Source organism: Stegodyphus dumicola, chromosome 2 (assembly GCF_044657685.1).
Source record: "Stegodyphus dumicola isolate Sdum_Otavi_A_Nest chromosome 2, ASM4465768v1".
NCBI lineage: Eukaryota > Metazoa > Arthropoda > Arachnida > Araneae > Eresidae > Stegodyphus > Stegodyphus dumicola.
Genome location: NC_140769.1, coordinates 176,697,995 through 176,722,113, shown reverse-complemented (window position 1 = coordinate 176,722,113; position 24,119 = coordinate 176,697,995). Strand labels below are relative to the sequence as shown.

The following is a 24,119-nucleotide window of genomic DNA, read 5'->3' as shown; positions in this document are numbered from 1 at the left end:
TTTCTTAGCGAAAGCCCCGGCCACTCAGAGGGTTAAAATATGTCGAAAACATTGTAAAATTATGCAAGCGTCTAACTTGCATTAGTGTTGATTTTCTAAACCTATCAGTCTCGATAGACACGGCCAAAGAGGGGGTTTCTTCAACAAGAAAAATTGTTCTGCTCCCCAGAAGCTTTTATGCAGAACATGGTGTACTCCCTAAAATTGATTCTCTATTATAAAATCAAAGCAAAACTATTTTAAGTTTTTGTGTAATTTCGTATTTGATATTGGTGTATATTTCTTCCATGATTTCAGAAAATATTTTGTTTCACAGTAAACGGTCAAAATAAGAATGTAGTAATTTAATGTAAGATTAATAAATGTATTCAAGTTGGATATACTACTTATCCAAATTTAAATTCGTTCGAATAAAACTTTTATATTCCCTAAATTAGTTCAAAATGGGCAGACGTTTGTACATTTAAATGAGTAAAGTACCTTTTACAACAGTTCCGATCAATTATAATTGGTTGAGTGTCACAGCTTTACTTTCTTTGCCATGTTGTATGTAAATTAAAGTATATGAAATTTCTGCTTCAAAGATGAGAACAAGATGAGGATCAATAAAAGATTTTCAATAAAACAAGCCTGTATTATATCACAGACTGAACAAAGAATATATAATATTTATGATAAAATTTTCACCTTTACTTGCAGTAGCTCTTTAAGCCTTTTTTTTAATTTGGTCATTTCTTTCTATAGTAAAAATGGTAAAATGTTTATAAAAGTCTTTTTTTAAATTCGTCATCCGGAAACTAAACGCTGTCACATGAGTTGTATTAAATGCTATCGAATCACGTCGGCAAAAATGAAGCTGAAATTTTGTTGTCCGAATCAAACCAAAAGTATTGTAAAACAATAGTAATAAAGTGAGTCTATGTGTCTTTGTTTAAAATGTAAAGTATCTTCGTCATTATTAGTCTAAAACTGGAAACAAAATCTTTCTCCTTTTACGTTTGCTTTTGTTTAGTTTGTAGGCTGCTTTGCCATTCATAATACAGCGATATGTGAAGAATAAGTCTGTAATTACTGAATAACGGATGTGCCTATTTATTTTCTTACAGAGTTTCATTACGTTCATTATTTCGCAAATTATGCTTAAATAAAAATAAGCTATGCAAATCTGTGAAACAAATCTCACCAGCTCCAACATACTCATCTTCATTTTCTTCCTCTTCCTCTATGGCAAACAAGAAAATAAAATTTTATCTTTTTTAATATGTCCTCTCTTTGTACTAGGGTGTGGGAAGGAACTGAAAATAAATCACTATATACTAGTGTATCATTATCTTCCTTTCTGCCAGAAAGGACATCGAATACCGGAAGTTTCTCCTTTATATTGGCTAAATGGAATTAGAGAAAAATTCTTCCTCTGCTGATTTTTTGATTTACTAGAAGGAAAGCTAGTTCATTTATTGCTTTTAATTTTAAGGTGATACAAATAGGATAATGGCCGAAAAATTTTGATTTTCTTATAGATAAATGTGAACTATTTCTTTGTGTTTAGTTTAGTTTAGTTTAGTTTACGATTATGCTGCAACCCTCCTGGCCGATAAAAATCGGCCTCATGGTTAACGCAGCACACGTATACAAACAAAAATACACGCATACAAACAAAAATACAGTTAAAAGATAGAAAAAGATTAAAACACAGAAAAAAAAAACTATTTTTCTGTGTTTTAACACATAACTCACTCACCCAACACATGAACATTTCTTCATATTATAAAATAGCTTTCTATTTTGGAATAACATATTGCTTTTCGTAATTTTTATCTTAAACTGAAAATTTTTGTATCCGAATTTTTTTAAATGAAACTGCGCTTTCAGTAGTCAACCTTTACATTGAATATTGTGTAATACATAAGTCATGAGGTTAAAGTAAAAAGATTAATACCGCGTTGCAACTTGAGTATTTGTTAAATTATAGTGATAGCATAAACCTTGATAAAATTTTTGGCCATCGAAAAGTATCGAATTATCATCAAGTAAATACTGATTTTAAATAGATCACGCTGTTGCACTGATCAAAAATATATCGTAATGATATGAAAGATAAAAGAAAGATTATATTATGCGCCTTACAAACGGTTACTATTTTGCAACGGCATCATTTCTTTTCGAAATGGAAACTCTAGTATTTGAAATAGAAAGGAAGGCGTTTTCCGGTAACAAAACCGGTTTTGTATTAGTTTTTGACTGCCACATATAAATTAAAAAGTATCTAATATAAAATTTTAGTTTAAGTTTTTAATATTTTAGGTATTCTTTTTAACCTGCTTGCTTTCCGTTTCTAGTTTAAAAACAAAAATATGCTTATAATAAATCTTTCCAAACTGCATCATTTCAAAGTTAATCTCTATCGCATGATACTCTCCATATAAACTCTTAAGATGTATGTTTTTATATAATGGCTAGAACTAAATTCTACTACCCAATAATAAAGGTCAAAATTTCAAATTAAAGCCTTAATTAATCAATAAAAATAAAGTATAACCATAACTTTGCTATTCTTAATTTTGTATTCACATCGTAATTTACACATTTTCTTAATGCTTAATTGTGATCTAAATTGAGTCGCTTCTCTTTATTGCTCCAATTATATTACTGTAAATAAATATGTATATGGAAACTATGTATGTAATTATTAAATAACAGGTGCGCCTCTTGCGACGATTTAGCTGTATTAGTTTACTAAGATTAAAGACCTACATTATCTGACTGTAACTACAGCTATATCTATGTGCAACAGCTCCATCATCAAGTTCTGCATCACCACACAAAATTTTCATTGCATGCTTATAACCGATTTGTGTCAATTTTACGATTACTCACCAACTATTATCACAGAAAGGAAGAATTTTATTTCGCGGCCACATTGAATCTTCATCAAATGTAGTTCTGAGGTACAGTAATGAAAGTTAAAAATTCATAGCTTAAAAATAAATAAATAAAAATAAAATGAAATAGAAAAAAACTCAAAGCTTTCAGATTTTATATTACGCTCAAAGAAGCGTATTTTTAATGTTTTCTATGTTATATTTGGCCCACCAGCGGCCGAGCGGTAAAGTCGCTGAACACTGGTAGTTCGGTCCGAGGTTCGAATCCCGCGAACGGGCTGGCTGCATGGGTGTTTTCGTGGTTTTCCCCATGTGTAACGTGTATACGAGCCAGTTTCCCTTAGAAAGTCCTCCACGAAGGCATCCTTCCCCTTAGGCAGATAGCCCTAGTGAGCTTTGCCATAATTAAATACACCACTATGTTATATTTATTTAAAAAATAACATGTTCGTCGCTCTGAAACTACATAAAATTCAATTCAACAGCAATATCACGAAATATTTAAAAACATATCTTTAGAATATCCGATAGAGAGTTTGGAGCGCTGGAGGTGAAAGTGTTTATTCCGTATAGTAGTGCCAATGCTCGCTTTGTAATCGTTGAGTTTGTTAATCAAAAATTCGTTAAAGTTTTACAAATATGAAACAGATAATAAAGCAAATTTGAAATTAAAAATTCGGGCTTTCAGGTGCCCATATTCGTGTGGAGGATTACGTTATTCAGTATTTGATGGCTCTCGGTACCGTCCGTTTTTCCCAATGCGGGAAACTTTCCTACATTCATGCACATTCCCTTTTATTTAATTTCTTTTAAAATAATACAGGGCGATAATATTTGGTGGCAACAATTTGAAAAAGGATTCATCCTTTCACTGTGATTCAACGCAAAATCCCGTTTCGTTACGAATAGTCATTCTGAGCTAACGCTCCGTTGGGCTAAAAATTTTATTGTTTTATTTTTTTGTATTTGTTTACAAAGCCATCTGAACCCATTTTTACAAGAAATGTAGGATTGATGGTTACGAGCATAACTTTACCTGCGCCAAATTGTAACGTTTCTCACAGCATTTACGTGTTTCACTTTGATGTGTCATGATCTTTTCCCAACAAAAAGATGCGATTCTAGTATACTGTGGGAAAAGGATTATTCTCCGTCCTTCTTGTGAAATCACGTGACAATTAAAGTAGGTTAAGAACAGTCAGTGCTGCAATAATAATTTCACCGTAGCGATTTGTACATGATGATTTTGCGCTCGTAAAACAGCCGGCCGTTCAGTTTGAACTAATTAAATATTTAAAGGACTTCAAACAAATTAAAACTTTTAAACGAGATTTTTATTTTTTATTTTATTTATTTATTTATGCTTTGGTGGAAAAATAAGTATTCAAAAGTTTAAAGTCAAGGAGATAAAATAAGTTTTTAATTGTGTCTACAGACAATAAAAGGAAGAGTCTGTGCGTGTGTCTTTCGTTCGGCTGCACGTAAGCTAATAGACCAAGGGCTACGAAATTTGGTACATAAGGGTGACCAGAGGAATCTAGACCAGAGCCAGTGCACCTCGAAGCGAATTTTTCCAAAATTCGAATGAGTTTTTTTTTTAATTTTATGATTTTGATGAAATCGCATCAGACATAATGGGCATACCCGCAACAATGGCACGCACCCATTGTGACTGATATATCACTGTTGCCATTGTACTGTTGCCACTCTGAAGAGTTTTGAATTAATATCTCTGATTTTAGCTACTTTTCGTTGGAAAAAAAATGGCCATCGACCTCTAAGACCTGGAAAAGAATTGTGGAAAGTTTGATGATGATAGCTATAGCAGTGACTGAGTTATTAGGGAACAAACATACAGACTTTCTCTCTATGCTTTGTATATTGGACTGCTGACTGTTTTCTCTTGAAGATCTGAGATAAAATATTATTAGTTATACTTTCCTTTTAAGAACTTTTTGTTTGTGTGTGTGTGTTTATCATGTTATTTATTGCTTATTTCACTATTTTTAAGATATTGAAAGGTTTGCATGATTTTTTTTTAGAAAATGAAGTTCTTAAATTTCCTTTATACCATTTGAATTCTTAAGATTTTGCAACTGGAAGTTGGTTAATTTATTTTTTGGGGTAACTCGATGACAAATTAAAACTAGATTTTTTACAGTTGTAATTTTCATAAAGATTAAAGAATGGTATTTTTAGAAAGATAAAAGTGTAGAGAATTTGAAAATGTAAAAATCCGAAATCCCCATTTTTTGAAGATTTTTGGGTTCCAACACCCTTTAAATCTTGGCATGTCTTTTTAAGAATACCTTTGTGTATTGTTCATTTGTGTACTGCATATTGTTCGGGCATGTCCGAATACCGTATAAGGCATTGATTTTTGTAAATGCATAACGTTTTCACAGTCTGGATGGACTTAAAAATATTGTCAAGTATACCCCTACGTAGACATTGCATACGTTTAATGATTGCCTAATTATTTCTATTTAGCTGCTTCATATGATTAGTTGATTAGGTTATATGTAACAATATATAGCCTCCCGGATTTAACTTTTATTCACTATTTCTTTACATTTTCTCCCACGATGCTAGAATTTTAAGAAACCCCTGCTCCAAAGCGCTGCCGTAGATATTTTTCGCTATTTTGAATTGATATGTGCACTAAAAGATCACGATTTTCAAAAATATTTTGCCTGAACTTCAATTTCTTTTTGTTTTACATTTTTACGTTTATTTATGCCTTTTTTATAGACTTTCTACTACCATTTTTATTCCTCAAAATTTAAAGAATACTATTTACTTAATTTAAATTATTAAATTAAGTAATTAAGAATAATATTATTAATTTAAATCTACCGATGTAAAGTTAAAAGAAAAATCTACCACTAAACTTTAGAATCCTCCCCCCCCCTCCCCCACACACAGTGAGAGACCATAAGGTCCTCATACACTGTCTAAAGCCTAAATCATAACCTCGATACTTCTTCTACTTGCGTTTACGGCTTTCCAATAGGTCTTATAATATGTTACATATAAGACTGAGTGTGTTACTGAGCTAAAAGTCGCGATACTCTGGGAAATTGCGTAACAATTATGGATTGGCCTCATTTTTAAATTTTAGTTTTTGTGAATTAATTTAATTTTTTATCCTTTGTGAATAATTAACTGTAAGTTTCATTTATGCAAAAAATTATGGTCATTTTCTCAGTATCTGTGCCCTGAACAAATTAGCAAGGCTATGAAGAAAGTTTGTCATTTTTAATATAAAAAAGTGGGATAACAGTTATTTAGTAACAATAAAGGCAGGCTACCTTTGCATCTAATTGTATTTTTAAACATACATAAGTATGCAAGATATTTCAAAATACTATTAGATCATTATATTTGACTTTTGCCACCATTTACATTTATTTATGTACTATTTATGTAAACTTCTATCTGCAGGTAATTATAAGCATTCCAAGACATTATAAAAACGTAAAATTAAAATTTTATATAACATTTAAATATAATCTTAAGTAATCATTGGCAACTAGAAATCATTTTAAAACTTTTCTTTTCAAGATCGAATAATCACGTTTGCACCAGGAGATTAGTTGTGATCTAATTTTGAACTATTTTTAACCTACGAAGGATTAAAACTTGACCTTTTATAGAAATTCGTTTTAACGCTTCCTAGGTTAATCTAAACTTAACCTCGAAATTTTATGTAACACAAGTGCTATCTATGGATTCTTTATTACTCACCATAGGATTAAACAGAAGTCATTGTGAAATAATGGATCACCCGCTTAAGTCTTATATCAAATGTATGCTATAACCGAACAGTCCTGCTCTGGACAAATTTTAATTAAATTTGTAATTTAGCATTGAGTTTCAAAAAGTGTCATAATAATTTTTATAATGAACAGTTTAGTGGTTAAACAGTTTTATATATTTATGCATATATTCAAACAGCTGTATATATATCTTCTAAAGTACATTCATAAATTATAAAGTTCCAGAGCACGAAATCAATTCTTCCGGTGATGTTGAGCCCTAATTGATACTGTCTAATTCTTGTAACCAATTAACTAATATGTTTTGAAAAAATGAGCAGATTCGACCTATTATTGCTGATTATGAGCATCGAATATCTTAATTTGAAATATTTAATTTCGATTTAATTTTAAATTTTAAATCAGATCCAACATTCCTCTCAAGTTATATAAAAAATTTACAAAAGTGAAGTTTTAGATTTTTATTTCATATTATCACATAAGACCTATTGGAAAGCCGTAAACGCAAGTAGAAGAAGTATCGAGGTTATGATTTAGGCTTTAGATAATGTATGAGGACCTTATGGTCTCTCACTGTGTGTGTGGGAGGGGGGGAGGATTCTAAAGTCTAGTGGTGGATTTTTCTTTTAACTTTACATCGGTAGATTTAAATTGTAGTCAGATTTCACATCGAAGACTGATATCGACATGGTTGAAATCACATAACTAAAAAGGTATTTAAACGTTTAACGTGAGCCTCTTACCGAAACCAATAAAAATGTTGTTCCCTATTTAAATTTATATAATATAATAAACTTAATATATGTATTTTTAAAAGTTTTTTAGTTTCAATTTTATATATTATTTAAAATTTAGTATGTGTATCAGAAAATTCCGCGGGGGACGTGAAAGAATATGTTACATAAGTGAGGGGGTGGTTCTTGCATATTTTGATGATACTCTGCTCGTTATGAGTTTCTCCTACGATTATTTCACGGAAATATAGATTATAGGAACAATTCGTAACATGAATGCTAATGACTTAATATATACCTTACATGCAAGTAGGAAGCAAGTAAGAAAACTGTTAAACATATTTGAATTTATTATCGGATGGAGGAGGCTCAAGGAGGAAATGAAGCATGAAAGTTTGATAAAAACTGTTACAGAATGTTCCAAAACTAAGGATTTACTTATTTTTGTCTCCTAGCAAGAACTACAAAATGATTTTATAAACAATGATTTCACAAGCAATTTATTTTGTTTTAGGGTCAATTTCTTTGACACTAGCATATTTTTTTTTTCAAAGGTCCTTTCTGCAACGCCAGCATTTCTATAGCAAATAAGTTAATAAGCTTAGGTTTCACTTCCAGGCGTAGCGAAGAGCAGCATAAATTTGCTGGTCAATAAATGTGATATCTGTTACACTCTCTAAATGTTTTATACTTCAGGGCGTAGTTAGCGATATTATGGTTTTAAGAACTCCTATTTATATTTTTCTATACGGCAAAAATGCTTAAAACGAATTTCGCTATGCTGTGCAATTTTTACATTTCTCCTATCTCTAAATGAAAGCAAAGTAGTCGTCATGCACCTTAAAAAAGGTGTTAATCTTACTGGTTAAAGGTCACTTTCGTCAAACCCTAAATCTTTGGAAAAGCACCGTTTCAAATTTTTTAAAGGAGTACTCTAGGTAAAACTTAGCTCATATTTAAAACAATAACATAAATTTATTCTACAAGAAATAAATTTTCACATGTTTTTTCTGTGTCCTTTTCTTTTCAGATAATAAAGCAATACGCCCAATATCAAATTGTTTCATTTATAACTAATGATTTTTTCCATAAAACTATTTACATTTCATTACAGAATGCTGCAGATAGAATAAAACCAGAAACTCTTAAATTCTAAACATAAAAAACAACGGGTTCATGGTCACTTAGATAAAAAAAATTCAACACACTAAAACAAGATTATATTACCCTCGTTTTCTTCTCATATCAAAGTTTTAGTTCACTTACTATCGAAGCTAGAATACCACTGGTGATGACCTAGAATGTCTGAACTAAAATATTTCGTATGATGAATTAAAATTGTATTAAGATTCTATTTTCGATCCTGTTTTGGATCTGTTAGGTAAAGTTAATTGGTATTCAGACATTAGTACCTTGATACTAATTCTCTTGCTATTAAATACATACCTTAACATAAACGATGTTACACCTAAAGATTAATGAAAAGTTTTCAAGCTCTCAATAGCTCATATTTATGCAATGTGTAACGTATTTGCGTGACCGACAATAAGGTTACCGTAGACCAAGGATGTCAAACTCGCGGCCCACAACAAATATTTTTGCGGCCCGGCCAATATATCGGCAAATAATAATATATAATAATAAATTAACATATCGACGAAGAAAAAAATGAAATGTTTACTGCTAAGTAATTAACGATAATTTATTCAGTGTTGTTAGATTACTCACAGCGAGCTGACACACACACTACTTAAATTACAAATGCGTGTGAGTAGCTTGCGTTCAGCTACCTTCGGCTTTTGGAGGACACCTGCACTCAGAACTTGTACGCATCCCCCGATAGCCGAATGTGGCCGAACTCATGGTCTCAGTTTTCCAATCATAGTTTTGTACGATATATTGGTGCATGCTGACACACACACTACTTAAATTACAAATGCGTGTGAGTAGCTTGCGTTCAGCTACCTTCGGCTTTTGGAGGACACCTGCACTCAGAACTTTTAATAATAAATAATAATAATAAATAATTAATATAAATAATAATTTTAATAATAATTAATAATAAAGCAAAGTGCATGCACTTTGCTTTATTATTAATTATTACTTAATTCATATTGTTACGGATTTCATAGTTATTTATTTAGTAAGTTTTTTTATTTAGAATTGTAATTAGATTTGCTTCAGACGATTTTTGAAAAGACAGCTGCGTTGGAAGGTTAAAAATAGAACAGCGCGTTCACTAAATACCTAATAAATAAATATCTCGTAATTGCTGTTGCCATCCACAAAAATCCAGATATTTATAGATGTTTCCAGTATATTCGAGAAATTAATTATAAAGCTTATAAAAGCTGAGAACAAACAACTCATCTCAGTAGTAGCTGTAGTTCTAACGAACTGTTTGTTTACTTAATGCTGTGATTGATTTGTAGCGATTTCGCTGCGAGATAGAATTAGTTTCTCTGTTTTGAATTGATTTTTGCTAAACGTTTGACATTTTTTGATATTGTTAGAATATTTTTGAAGAAATACTTCAGCATTTTGATTTATCTCTTGTGGTCAGAATAAATTTCTGTTAACTTTTTAGCGTTAACCATGTTTATTCCAGCTTTTTGTATTCAGTATGTCTATATCAAAACCAAGTGGTAGTAAAATTAAACGAAAAATCGCTGACGAACATAGAAGAATATTCCAAGTAAAATGGGAATTAGAATATTTCTGCTATGAAATAAAAGATAAGATAATCTGCTTGATATGTAATAATACTATTAATGTACCAAAGTTATATAATATTAAACGTCATTACGAACAACACAAATCGAAATATAACAATTACGAAGGATTAATGAGAGAAGAAAAGTTGAAAGAGCTCAAGTTAGGAGTGAAAAAGCAACAGTCCATGTTTAGTAAAGTATTGCAAGAAAGTGAAGCGGCGGTACATGCAAGCTACGTCTTGTCCGAGTTGATAGCTAAACAAACATTCGAAGACTTTTACTGACGGTGATTTCATCAAGGAATGCCTAATGAAAGCTGGAGAAATTGTTTGTCCTGGAAATGTGAAGGCTTTTCAATCAATTTCATTATCTCGAAATACAGTTGCGGAAAGGGTTACTGATTTAGCCGCGAATTTAAGTGATCAGATCAAAGCAAAATCATCTAGTTTCGAAAGTTTCTCCATTGCCTGTGACGAGAGCACGGACATTAGTGGCAAAGCTCAATTAGCAGTGTTTCTTCGTTCTTGTGACAAGAATTTTAACATTTTTGAGGAATTACTAGAACTAATACCGATGCCTGGTACTACCACAGGAGAAGATACATTTACTTGTGTTTTTGGACTTCTGCAGAAATACAATCTACCTTTGGCAAAATTAAATTCTGTAGCTACAGATGGCGCTCCATCAATGACCGGGAAAACAAAGGCTTCGTAGCATTACTAAGAAAAAAACTTAGTGAAATTCACGGTTCAAACATTCATCATATGCATTGTATTATACATCAAGAAGTTCTATGCACGAAAGTAATAAATATGGAGAATGTTTTGTCATATATAAAAAAAGTTATAAATTTTATAAGATCTCGAGGTTTAAATCAGCGTCAATTCACTGCTTTCTTAAGCGAGTTAGATAGTGAATATTCGGGTTTGTCCTACTATACCGAGGTACGTTGGTTATCTTGCTCCAAGATTCTCAAACAATTCTGGGATTTGAAAGAAGAAATATGTCAGTTTTTAAAAACGAAAAATCAAGACGTAAGTTTGTTTTAGGATCCAATATGGATACAAGATTTATCTTTCTTGTTTGATATAACCAAACACTTAACTGATTTAAATTTATCGTTACAAGGAAAAGATCATATCATTACGAACATGTTTGACATAATTAAAGCATTCAAATGTCAACTAGTTCTTTGGGAAAAACAACTTAAAAATGAAGATTTGACGCACTTCCCGACGTGCAGCATGAACAAATCAAGTTTAGATGATACTTGTTTGTATCAAAAATACGCAGAAAAAATTGCAAATTTAACAACTGAATTTGAAACGAGGTTTAATGATTTTAGTTCCCTCGAAGACAATTTTTTTTTTTTTGTTTTCTTCGATTTTCTCAATAAGTATTGACTCAGTATCCAGCCATATGCAAATGGAGGTGATCGAGATTCAATGCAACTCAAATTTGAAAGCAAAATTCATTGAAGTGGGCGTGCCTGAATTTTACAAATATTTACCAGCCAGGTTTGAAAATACTCGAAAATTCGCATATGAAATTATTTCCATGTTTGGTAGCACTTATCGGTGCGAGCAGTTATGTTCAGTCATGAAAGGTAATAAGTTTCCTATTAGAAACCGTATTAATGATGCTCACCTTGGGTCAGCGTTGAAAGTTATCACTGCAAACAAAATTTCTCCCGAAATAGGAAAGATAATAGCAGAGAAGAGATGTTAAGTATCAGGACGTAAACATTAAATTTTTCTTGTTCTTTTCTATATAAATATATATACATGTTTATTATTGTATTATTCGAAATAAATCTACGTTTCTATAAATATTGATTTTTTTTTTTTTTTTTTTTTTTTTTTTTTCGGCCCGCCTAAAGTTAAACCTTGTTTGTTTGGCCCAAGTGTACCTATGAGTTTGACATCCTTGCCGTAGACGATTATCCGCAAAGAATATCCGCAGACGATGCGCGCTTAAAAAATGTTTTTCAGTTATTCTGTAAGTATTGACTAATAAAGTTGGTTTTAGGTTCAAAAATGGCGAGAGTTCTTTAAAATTTCATTACAAATTCATATCGCCAGATTGGACCTCCTAAGGCTTTTCAACTTTCAACAAATGACTGTCGGTGCCTCTTCAGAAAAGACAATTTGATCGCAATGTTCTTCCTAATTCCTTGCAGTCGTTTCAGAATTATGAGATTTTACCTCTTTTTTATGACATCAAGGCTGTTGCGGACTTGCTATCTTGTATTTATCATCATTATATGATGTATTAATTATAACATTTATAAATTCCATATATTGTTTCTGAATTATATTAAACACTAAACAAAGATGTTAAACGTATTCATTAAACAGTGAGCAAAGAAACTTTCCTTGCAATTATTTAAAAAATTTTTAGAAACTTCTTTCGTGATATTATTCTGAACCGTTTTGGATTATACTCGAGACTGAACATGACCGGATTACTATGACCGGCAATAAGGTTAATATAATTTATTACTAACTACAGTAACATAATTGAAATATTACTAAAATAATTTCTGATGCTTGCATATTTTCCTTCTTTTCTTGGCAACATATGACACATGTGCAAATTTTCTACAGAGTTACAGTCGATATTGATGAACTTCCTGTGAACACTCACAATATTTTAACTTCTTGTGAGCACGCGCAATATTGTAAATAAATTTTATATTTGTTCTCAACATTTTTATGTTTTCAAAATTGCTTACAAAGAATAAGTTCTAGTTCATGTCTTGAGAGAGGAGACGGTCAGATGGTACAGTGGTTATGGAAGCCTACTGCGATATCGAAGGCACCGGGTTCGAATCCCGAAGAAGACTTGGATGTAAACTGTCTGTCCTTTTATAGGAATTAACGTGGACGCCTATTAGGTGCCTCTACAATGAAATGACCGCCACTTCTGGCCTTAGTAGTGGCGAAAGCCTAAAAATGACTATCGCCTGCCATTAAAAAAAAGGAATTCGAAGAGGTTTTTAACTGCTACATACTCTTGTTATATTTTTTTCTTATTCCTTCGAAATTTTTGAATGAAATATATCAATATCAACTAAATTATGGTCGCGCTGACATAATAAGGAAAAACTCCTCATTAAAAGAGAATTATTTATGAGTTTTATTTTCGTTATTGCTAAAAAAAACGAAACAGGAACGTGAAAGGCCAGTCCTGATGAATGTTTGCAATTTATCATAAAATAGAATCTGCAGAACAAAACTCCAAATGTTACTGCGACCTGCCTCACAATTGCCGTAAGTGTTACTAGTTGTGACAAGTGCTTCATAAATATATAAATTATTTAAGACATATTTGAGAAAAATAAATGTTTATTTTGCATTTAAGAAATCTTTCGGTTGTAACAGAGAGTGGAGCAGTGTAGTGGACTTTTACAATGTTATTGACGTTTTTACAAATGAATGAATAAATAAATAAAAGCAATCAAAATAATAATATAACTTCAAAATGTCGTAATTAAAGTTTCTCTTCAGAAATAAACGTAAGGTTTTAGTTTGTTTCCCTATATGTCCTTTCTACAAATTTTAATTCTTTTTTTTTTCCGTATATTTCGAAGGATTCAGGGGCACAAATTCATGGACCGCCCCAGGCGACAAACTCATGGACCACTTCGGGTGGCAGAAGCTGTAAACAAAAGGCTTCCAAACAATAGGGCTCAAACAAAATATATTGCGTGACATGCAACACCATTGATTACTTTAAACTGATCCTTTACGTACGAAGGTTGATTATTCTTAGGTGTACACGATGAAGAAATTTGTACCTATTTTATATTATACTTTTGCATATAAATGTGATGATTTATATTATTTTAGATAACTTAATATTAGGAAAACATGATTAGGGAATGCACCAATTCACTTTTTTAATCAAGGCTGAGGAGCATATATGAGGACTGGAGGGAAAATTACAACTAACTCGATGGTTTAAACATCATTTTTATTTTTGGACAGGAACCATTTTTCAGAAAAACTTTTATTCTTAATTGATATAACACTAAAGGTGCTAAACGAGTTTCACAAATTTGTATACGCATTTACCTTAGAGAACAATGGAAAATGCGATTAAGCGAAGAGACGTCATTTAGCAAGCAAGTTTAGACGGCAAAAGAGAGTGCGTAATAACTGCAGCAGTATTTATAATCTCAGAAGATTTTTAACTCTGTACAGAAATTGGGCAAGAGTTTGCAGCAATGCGGTTAATGCATCGAAATTGCAGATGCCATGAAGGGGTAATGCTTTACCAGTAAATTAAAAATTTAAAGGTCTATTATTAATTTATAAGTTAAATTTGTGAATAAATTTCTATCATGTTTTTATATCTTACACATACATATATGTGTATATAGAAAGAGAGTAATCAATGAAGTGTATAGCAATGAGCGCTATAACTATTTGTAATTATCGGGTCGGTCCATAAGTTCGTTCGCATTAAGAGTATGCGTGGAATTCACTATGAGGCATTTACTAAAGCAATACAATTTTGAACCTGTTAAAACTTGTCATCGTTTGACTAACATATTATTCAGTTCATCACCAACTTTCGTAAATGTTGAACGCATTTTAGTACCCATAGAAGATGAATATATATAATCAGTACAAACGTGCTGTGCTACATTTTTTATTTTCGTGTGGTGAATCTGCCAGGTTTGCATCGATAAAAGTTAATATTGTACATTGTGAACACATTATTAGTGTAAGGACTGCCCAGAAATGGTTTAAAAAATTTAAAGTTGGAAAAAGCAGCAATAATGATGAACCCCGTTCAGATCATTTCGAACTGTTAGAACCAAATAGAACGATTAATTGAGAAGTTTATAGTGAACAACTTTGCCGTCTAAACTCAGAATTGATCAAAAAACGCCCACGATTGGTGAATATAGAGAAAGTGTTGTTTCATCATGATAACGTCAGACCGCATACGCTCGAATAACGCTGCAAAAAATGAGTGAATTTAATTGGGAGCTTTTGCCACATCCTGCTTACTCCCCCGAAATTGCCCCAAGTGATTTTCACTTGTTTCGTGCCTTACAAAATTTTTTACTGGAAAAAAATTAAATTCCAAACAGGATGTACATAATGAACTTTCAAGTTTCTTTTGCATCAAAACCGGAGTGTTTCTACAGCAATGGCATAAAAAAAGCTGCCTGTAAGATGGCGAGACATTGTGGATAATGGAGGAAAATATATAATTGATTAAAATGTTAAATTGTATTTTTTACATTATTTAAAAATTTACCAAAAAATGCGCACGAATTTATAGACTGACCCAATATATTGTAATTTTACAAGATTAATTATTTTTCTCTCTTCATGGCCTCTATTTCTATTTGAATAATTTCTGTGTTCAGAATTTAAGAACGTTATTTTTAATAATTTTACATTCCAATGATAACTGTATTACTAGAATATTACCATATTAAAATCAGTTTAAATCAGTTCGCTTTGGCAAGTATGCATATAGTACTGGACCTATCAATAGCACCGGCATTAGAAGCACCGGCGTAGGGTGCAGTCTTAATGGGGTGTCAAAAATTTATCAAATATTAATTTATATCAGCAGTATTCTTATTGCTAATAAAATATACCGCGCTAGAGCGGAAATGGTTTTATCCAGAGCTACCGATCAAGATGCCACATGTTGCATTTAAACATTTTCATCAATAATAATAAACGAGAAACATACAAACATTCAAGTTAGAAATGACTATAAGTTATCCAAATTAAATTAAATTCAAGTTTAAATAGTTGTACTGGAGCATAAGAAACTAATTCTTTCAAATAAATTCCTTTTCTTTGCATTGATAAATAGGAAAACTGAGTTAATCATTTTCTGTCAAAAATATGAATGTTATAATTGTAGCAAAAATTTGTGTATATGTGTTCTTCTCTTTAAAATTATTAATATTCGTCATAAATAAGCGATTTTTATTAATTATAATAGTGTTTGATGAATTTCATTATATTGAAATTCATATTTTGGAAATTTGAAGGAACTAAAATCGGGCTCATTTTTACAACTTCATTTCTAGAAGAGTATAAACTGTAATTTTAAAGATTTTTCTTTAATTTTCTAGTTTTTAACTGTTTAACTATCATCTTATATTAGAAACGCAGGGGTGTGAACGCCCCTGCTTTTCAATGTTAATTAATGCTTAACAATATGACAATTAATGTAACAATTAATGGTTAACAATGAAATATTGTGAGGAGGGAAGTTTTTGATTAATTTCATGATTTATTTTGTTAACGTTACTGCTCATCGTTGCGAAAGTCTGAGTTGTGAAATAAAAAATAAAATAATTTATGCACCTTCGTTTAATCTTTATTTATTATTATTTATTTATCACTTAATTTCTTCTAATCTTCGTTTAATCTTATCGTCAAGTCTCAAAATGTATATATGATATAATAATCTAATAGCAGCAAGGAAAAGCCAGAAGCAGTGTTGATGCGTACGTTGATCCATATTGAAGAGGAAGAATTCTGATTGCTAGTATGCTAACAATGTCAACTTGGTAGTATGTAAAGAACTTCGCAGTCGAGGCAGTTTTAATTCCATTTTTATTTTCCAATTGACGTTTGTGGCCACAACTCACTTGGTACTTTAGTTGTGCCCACCCATGAACATTTACATTTTTGATATTATTGCAATAAGTAGCAGCATTGCGAAATTACGACAGAGCAAAGCAGAGAGAGAAGCTAAAGTTCGTAGTTATGCAAGATGGAAGCACACGAAGAGAAAAGTTTTGGTTTGAAGTTTCAGTTTCCAATTATTACGTCAGCACCGCTGCGCAGGCCATGCAAAATAGAAAAAATCTAGAAATGACGCAATCCAGAGAAATTATTACGATTTTTAAAACAGAGAGAGAGAATTAATGTTTTACCGTTAGTTTAAATTGTAATTTTGGTTTACATATTTTTTTATCTTACATATATATCTGACAAGCTGGAGTTATTCTTTCCTTTTTAATTCCCCCATTCTAATTCTCTTACAATTCACATCGTTGCGAGTTTCATTAACTTCGATCTCCAGAAAAGTTTCATAAGACAATGACTGTTAAAAGGAAGAATGTTATGATAAAGTTAAATATGCAGACCAACTGAAAGGCACATAAAATTCTTGGCACTCATCCTTGTTATCCATCGGTTTACTTGTACATTAGCACAAAATTTTTAATGAAATTGTTTTCACCGAGTAGCCAATTATTTAAAAATTAGGCACGCTCACTAATGTTAACGGCTGCAATACATGCAGATCTTTGATTCTGTAACTACTATTTAAATTTTTTCAATGATCAAGGTACACTAATATTGATAGACGTTACCATACTTTCAATTTTTTAGAAGTCAAAATTGTTGTAATGGATCAAGACTTAAAACAGACGTGTTAATATTGTAGCACTGAGAAGCTATCATGAAGTTATCATATATAAGTGAACTAATCGTAATTTACTGAGCTTCAAATTAATCGAAATGAGTACGAAGAACATTTAAATTAACGTTTGAAAGCAGGAACATGCATTTCATCTTTCGTATATTTTATTCTCTAATAAATTTGTAGGATTATTTTAATTTTCTAATAGTTATTTTTTTAATTTTGAAACCCTTTCCTTTATTCTCTTGTTTCCCACTTACAACTCTCTGCCAGAATGAATTTTCAGTATCGCTTTTTATGTGAATAAGGTAGAACGAGTATTTAATGGCCACGTCGTTGCTTTAAAATAATCTTACTACGTTCGACGCGTATTCGAGAGGTCTAGGTTCGAGTTCCGGTCAAGGCATCGCTCGTTTTTCATGTCTTCATAATAACCTAATGATTCTACAGTGGGTCTGAAATAAAAGGTGGTGGATGATAATTCGTCACCACCAGGATTTGACGTCCCCTAATCTCCAGTCGCCCTTTAATAAGAGGGGTATACAGGGTATTTTCTCCCTCCTTCCAGCATACCTTCCTGGTGTAATGGTAGTACACACGGCGCGTATTCGAGATGTCCAAATTAGAGTCCAGCCGAGGCCATTGCTCATTTTTCATATATCCAGTATAAAAAAACCCTAATGACTGTATAAATTATATTCCTTATAAAAGAGTTAGCTGCTACAAAATACAGATTATCCCAATTAAAACAGGTCACATTCACAATTTAACCGCTTCCTTCCTTGTTTAAGAAAAGCATTTAAGGTACTAGCAAAATGTTTGACAAATGGCATTGACTCAAAATTTAAGCTTTTTACAAGCTATTATGAAAACTAAAAATTGAAAATGGCATCTTTTGCTTTTATGCATTTTATTAGTGTTTAAAATAACATAAAAGTATACGTTGCTCAAAGCATTAATGTCGATTATTTTGAAGCATGGAAATGTTTTCTATCAGGTCACGTACCGCTTTTGATTGGTTCGCACTTACTGTTCGTTTTAAATATCTCATCTAGGTGAAACCACGTGGAAAATGTGAAGAACAAGACACCTACAATACTTTACTTATTGCGCATTCCTATAGAATGTTTCGCGAATATGAATCATTGAGATGTAAGAAAAGTGCCTGTGCCATTTTCGAAAAAATCTGAAACACACGTTACAATTCACAGTGATTTCAATGCGCTAAATGTATTGAACTAATGATTCATTAACAAAAATTATAAGCTAAACTTCTATTTTTCTAATTTTGAAGTTTCTGATTTGAACCTGAGGCAAATGTTTGCATTTTTGTCAAACTAGCAGCAAGTATTGAGTAAATTTCCTAAAATGATGAAAATACGCCCTATTGCTCATGCAGCCATTCGTTCAAGTTCAACAGCCATTTTTTCCCCCTAAGAAAGCATTTGTCAAAACTTAACACGTTCTCCTTATCAGCCGTACGTAATTTCTGATTACAAGCATTGCGGCAGGTTCAGGAGCAAAGACCGGAGTATTTACATGTAGATATTCTCTTTTAAGAGCCAGACTGTCGAAACAGTTTATTGAAAGATTCACTTGCGTTTGCAAAACCTCTGTGCTGAATATTTGCGACCGGCTTTCGAACAGGAAGCAAGCGTTTATTATTCAAAGCAAAACTATTCGTAATTACGAGCGATACTCTAAAGCAGTGAATCCCAACAGAGTTGGTATCGACCCCCTAGGAGATCGATGAAATTTTGAAAGGGCTTAGTGATGATCAAGGCGTGGATAGACGAAAATGCATGTGCAATTGATTGGCATAATGAAGAGCCCATTGATTACAAAAGAATTATAAAAATTGTAAATTGATAATTAATTGTTTATTGACATAAACCTATATCATGTAATAAGAAAGATATCATATAAAATAAATATATTCACAAAATTATTTAATAAATTTTAAAAGTCGGTAACACTTTGTTAAATATATAGAGTTTTTTAAGCAAAATATGCAATATAAAAAAATAAAAAGCAGGATCGCAAAACAAAAGAACTAAAACATTCAAAAAAACAGCTAAAAATACAGACTGCGAAGCACCTTTTAGTAAGTTTTGAAATTTAAAAGTCATCCAGAGAAATCTTCCAAACTCACAGTTGCTACCCAGTAATATAAACTTATTGACTTTTACCTCTTTTTACCGAGTACAAGTAGGTTTATTCAAGTCAATAACTTTCTATAGAAAACAAGAAACAATCTGGATATTTGTGAACGAGGTGACTTCGGAATTGAGTTAAGCAGTTTTTATGCTAAATATTAAAAGTATTTCATAAATACACCAAGCTAAGCTATCATATTAAATAAAATATAAATTTTATGCAATTAGAATTTGAGATTTTGTATATAAACTTAAAATGTATGTAAACGTAAAAATAACAGTAATGCAAAAATAATAAAACGTTAATATAATAAATAATTTTTTTTCAAAACGTTTGTTCATATTTTTAATCTAAATGTTATCTTAAATTATTTATATGCAATTATTTGTATTATGTGTATACAACATACACATAATACAAATAATTGCATATAAATAATGTTGCATGCTATATACTGCAGAGAAAAAATATAAGAGGCTCGATGAAGACTATTTTTTTAAAAGGGACTGACGCAAGAAAATTTTAGAATTCTTGCTTTAGAGGAACTGCAAATAGTTGCTTTGACTTACTTTCACAAAATGCAGTATCCTTTAAAGTTATTATAACAGAATAATCAAAAAGACTAGTTAACAACTGAGGCCATGATTATTGAATAATGGATGTCAAGGGGCAAAGTCATTCTTATATCACTTCTATTTTTTCGTATGTATTAATTTACTCAGCCACCAAAATTATCCTCAGTACTAAAAAGAGTTTGTAAATTAATGATAACGATATTTTAACAGGAAATATTTTATTTTCCATTGCATCTTTAGTCTGATTATTATTACGAATAAAAAACTCTTTTGATTTAAGATCCTGTTTCATTTTACCTTTTATGTATTTACTTATTTCTTTTGTTGTCATTAAATCCATATAAATAATTATATATAATGAAAAATTAGTTTTAAAAATAATTAGATTATCTACAACCAAATTTTTATCTTAATTGAATTATGATTTCTTTTCCTTCTTTTACATTTATCTGTAGGCATTTCAGAAATGTAATTAACTTCAACTCTAATATTTGCAAATAACTATGAAACCATTGCATGGAAACCGTTATCCAAATAATAGATAGTCTAGAAAAAGTTGATGTGTGTCTCAAAAAACATTTTTTTCTTGATGCAAAATGGAATCCAGCTGAATGAAAAACGTGCAGTAAATGAACATACATGTTATTAAAACAAAATAGATAATCTGCGACCTTAAAACTTAAAAATGAATAATTACAACGTTCTAGTCGAATGGCCATCTATTAATACGGCTGGATGCGCTTTGAAAATTCTTAGCTGGGTGAAAAGATAATACTTCTTAAGACCTTTTTAAATATTTTTTGAGGTCAATATGGACCAAATAGTTCTCGCCTAATATTATCATGACCCTTCTCAATTTCATTCTCATTTTCCTTACCTGTACTTACTTAACCGGAAACCGCAACAAACCCTGTCCTTGGCCCACTGCGCAGCTGCTAGCGTCGTGACGTCACAGCCGACACGTCAGACGTATTGTTGTACGTTTTGCCAAAAAAAATGCGATATTTTCTTCCTTTATTTCTTCCTTTCACTATCCTTTGACTAAATTATTTTGTTTTTGAAAATCAGTTTTAGAACATTGTTGAAATTAATTTATCATTCTTAATTTTCCCTCTATTTTATCAATAATTTTTTTTCTTTTATCGGGGCTTATTTTTTATTTTTCCACTTCTTTTAAGTATTGAAAAACAATAATTTTTCATAATCGCAAGCATAGGAATACTTTCTTAGTAGTAAATAAATTACCTTGAATGTAAATTTATCAAAAACGTTTTTCTTTTCTTTTCCTCCCCCATTTTCAAGAATACATAAATAAATAATAAAAAAGAAGTCAATCCTAAACTAGTGTTTTCTACGCCTGATAATAATAAAATTCTTATCACTTATAAGACGGCGAACTTAGTGAAAAATACACTGCGATTATATAGTATTTAAATAGAAATATGTTGTTGGCTATATATTTTAAAATCAAGCTATTGCTAATTTTCAATCAACTTCATTTGTAAATATGAAATTTAGCCATTTGTATTTGCATGTAAATGATGTATTTACCACGCTGGTTCAAATGTCAGACGACAGTTAAAATTTTCTCAAATCTTTCTTAAACATTTCCCTTAAAATGCCTCTCCGGAAATTTACTTGGCTTATATTCGCTGTCTAGTATTAAAAACATGCGTATTAAGATGATTTTTTGTTCCTTAACTTTTTCATAATATGCACTTTCTTAATCTTATGCCAAAATATGATATTTAAATCTATAATGTAGATTTTTCTTGCAGAACATCTGTCGAATACAAAACTCAAATATAGTATCAAGACCGTTTTAGATTGAAATCCAGTATTTTTCCTGAAAAACAAATTTTTAAGTGTAGGGTCGTTTTATTTTCTGGATGTTTCCCAATAGGAAAATCCTAGATGCAAATGAAATATTAAATTACTACAATCTTACAATAAGATTTTAATATACCTATGCTGCCATAATACATCACGAGAAGATTAGTTTCTATATTAATATGAAAAACCGTCATGAAAGCAATTTTTATAGCAATTCTGAAGGCAAGTAATTAAATACGACAAAAAATTTAAAGATTAGGAAATAAACTCATCACGAAGTTTTCCCATAAAAGGTGCTAGAATCAAGCCTTAGTCAAAGCTGAAACAGTTATAGTAATTTAGCCACGCAGGAACTGAGAACATTATTTGGAGAGGAACTTTGTGAAAAATATCCCTAATTATTAACAGACGATAGCTAAGTACAAAATTTCTGACTTAATCGAAATGTTTCTTTCTCATTAGCTAAAGTGGAAGGTCTATCAAAACTTAGTTCCTGTTCGACGCATTCTGTGCTTTTCTAAAGCATTTTAAACCACTGAAAAACTCTTGTTTCCAATAAAGTGGTATATTCAAATACTTTTTACAATATTTCAGACTTATTGTAGAGGAAACATTTTCTTTCAAAAAAAAAAATATATATATATATATATATTTAATGCATGTTCTTTAATGAAATTACATTTGCCATTTTGGGATAAAGTTAAAGCAATAATCTTTCATTAATTAAAAAATAAATTTATTGGCAAAAAAAATAAAAGGAAATGCAGCACAGTTTACTGCCAAATAAAATATTACACCTTCTGAAAATCTTTGCAAATGATTTCTTCTCTGCTTATTTTAAATATATTCATTCCCAATATTTTCTGACTATTTACTCTTTTTATTTTTTTTTCCTTAATTTAATTCATGAATAGATATAATACGCTACAGTAAAACGTATTCACATTAACTTAAAAGAGTATGCGAGGCGTAAAAAAAATTATTTCCTCCATTTTGTTCCAAAATTGATCATATTTATGGCCAACAAAAAAAGGCGAAGTGACCTGAACCAGTTTAATACAAATTTGAAAACGGTTTCAATACGAGAAGTTTTATGTTATATAAAGTTTAATATAAAATATCATATCTATACATTGTATCGAGCTAATTCGCATACTTGAAATAACTGTCAGGCTGAACATTTTATATTTATCTGTGAATACGTTTGAATTACAAGGTATAACTAGTAGAAATTTCTAACAAATACCCAGCTTTACATACCAGACATAAATTAAATATTTTTCTTTCGTTATAATTATTATTATTACTGTGTGCGTAAGTTTTAATAAGTATTGCTACGAATTTTGTATATATATGTAATAGATAGAAGCAATGACCAGGAAATTGGAGGCGAAGGCAGATTAAATTTTCAGTTTTATTTTCAGCAACATGTCGGCATATTAAATGTGACTGTTCAAAAAGGCTTACATTTTTGATAACTTTGTAGCAAGAAGCAGCAGCAGACAAACAGCAGTCTAGCTAGGCCAAAGCGTGGAAAGCAAGTGCGTAATGTTCAGTAGGAAATCTCAAGTCAGACTGAGTTAGTTCTGCTTTTCAAAGCGTTTTGATTGGACAATTAATATTGCTGTAAAATTACTATTGGCTGGTTGAGTTTTAGTTCCATTTACATCATTATAATTACGTAAGAATCATATGACATAGAATAGTCTCGAAATGACGCAGTGCAGAGAGGGGTTACTATTTTTAGAATAGAGAAGGGAAATTAATTTACGCTGCTAATTTAATCTTTTACATCTTCTTTATTTTTCTTACATATATATATATATGAATAATTTTAGTGTAATTATATGTAAAATTATAATATCTTTTGTAAAATGCAACATGAAAAGGAAGCAGCGAAGCTGATCTGGAAAAATAATAATACGGGGAGAAAGTCTATTTAGCATTCAGTAAAAAGCTATCTCGCTAAATTGGCGGCGAGATATCGCCGAGTTGGTGGTGGTTTTGGTGAGTGATTTTTGTCGCCAAATTA

General features: G+C 31.0%; 1 protein-coding gene and 1 long non-coding RNA gene across 3 annotated transcripts in view; one reads left to right on the top strand and one right to left on the bottom strand.

Moving 5' to 3' along the window:
- LOC118197292 (uncharacterized) overlaps nt 1–1,985 on the bottom strand; it is a 37,608-nt gene extending 35,623 nt beyond the window's left edge. For both annotated transcript variants that reach the window (XR_004759565.2, XR_004759564.2), the window contains exon 1: nt 1,742–1,985. This is a non-coding gene — a long non-coding RNA (uncharacterized LOC118197292). The remainder of the gene's footprint in view (nt 1–1,741) is intronic.
- LOC118197290 (uncharacterized) overlaps nt 1–24,119 on the top strand; it is a 275,863-nt gene that overhangs the window by 200,358 nt on the left and 51,386 nt on the right. The window lies entirely within an intron of this gene.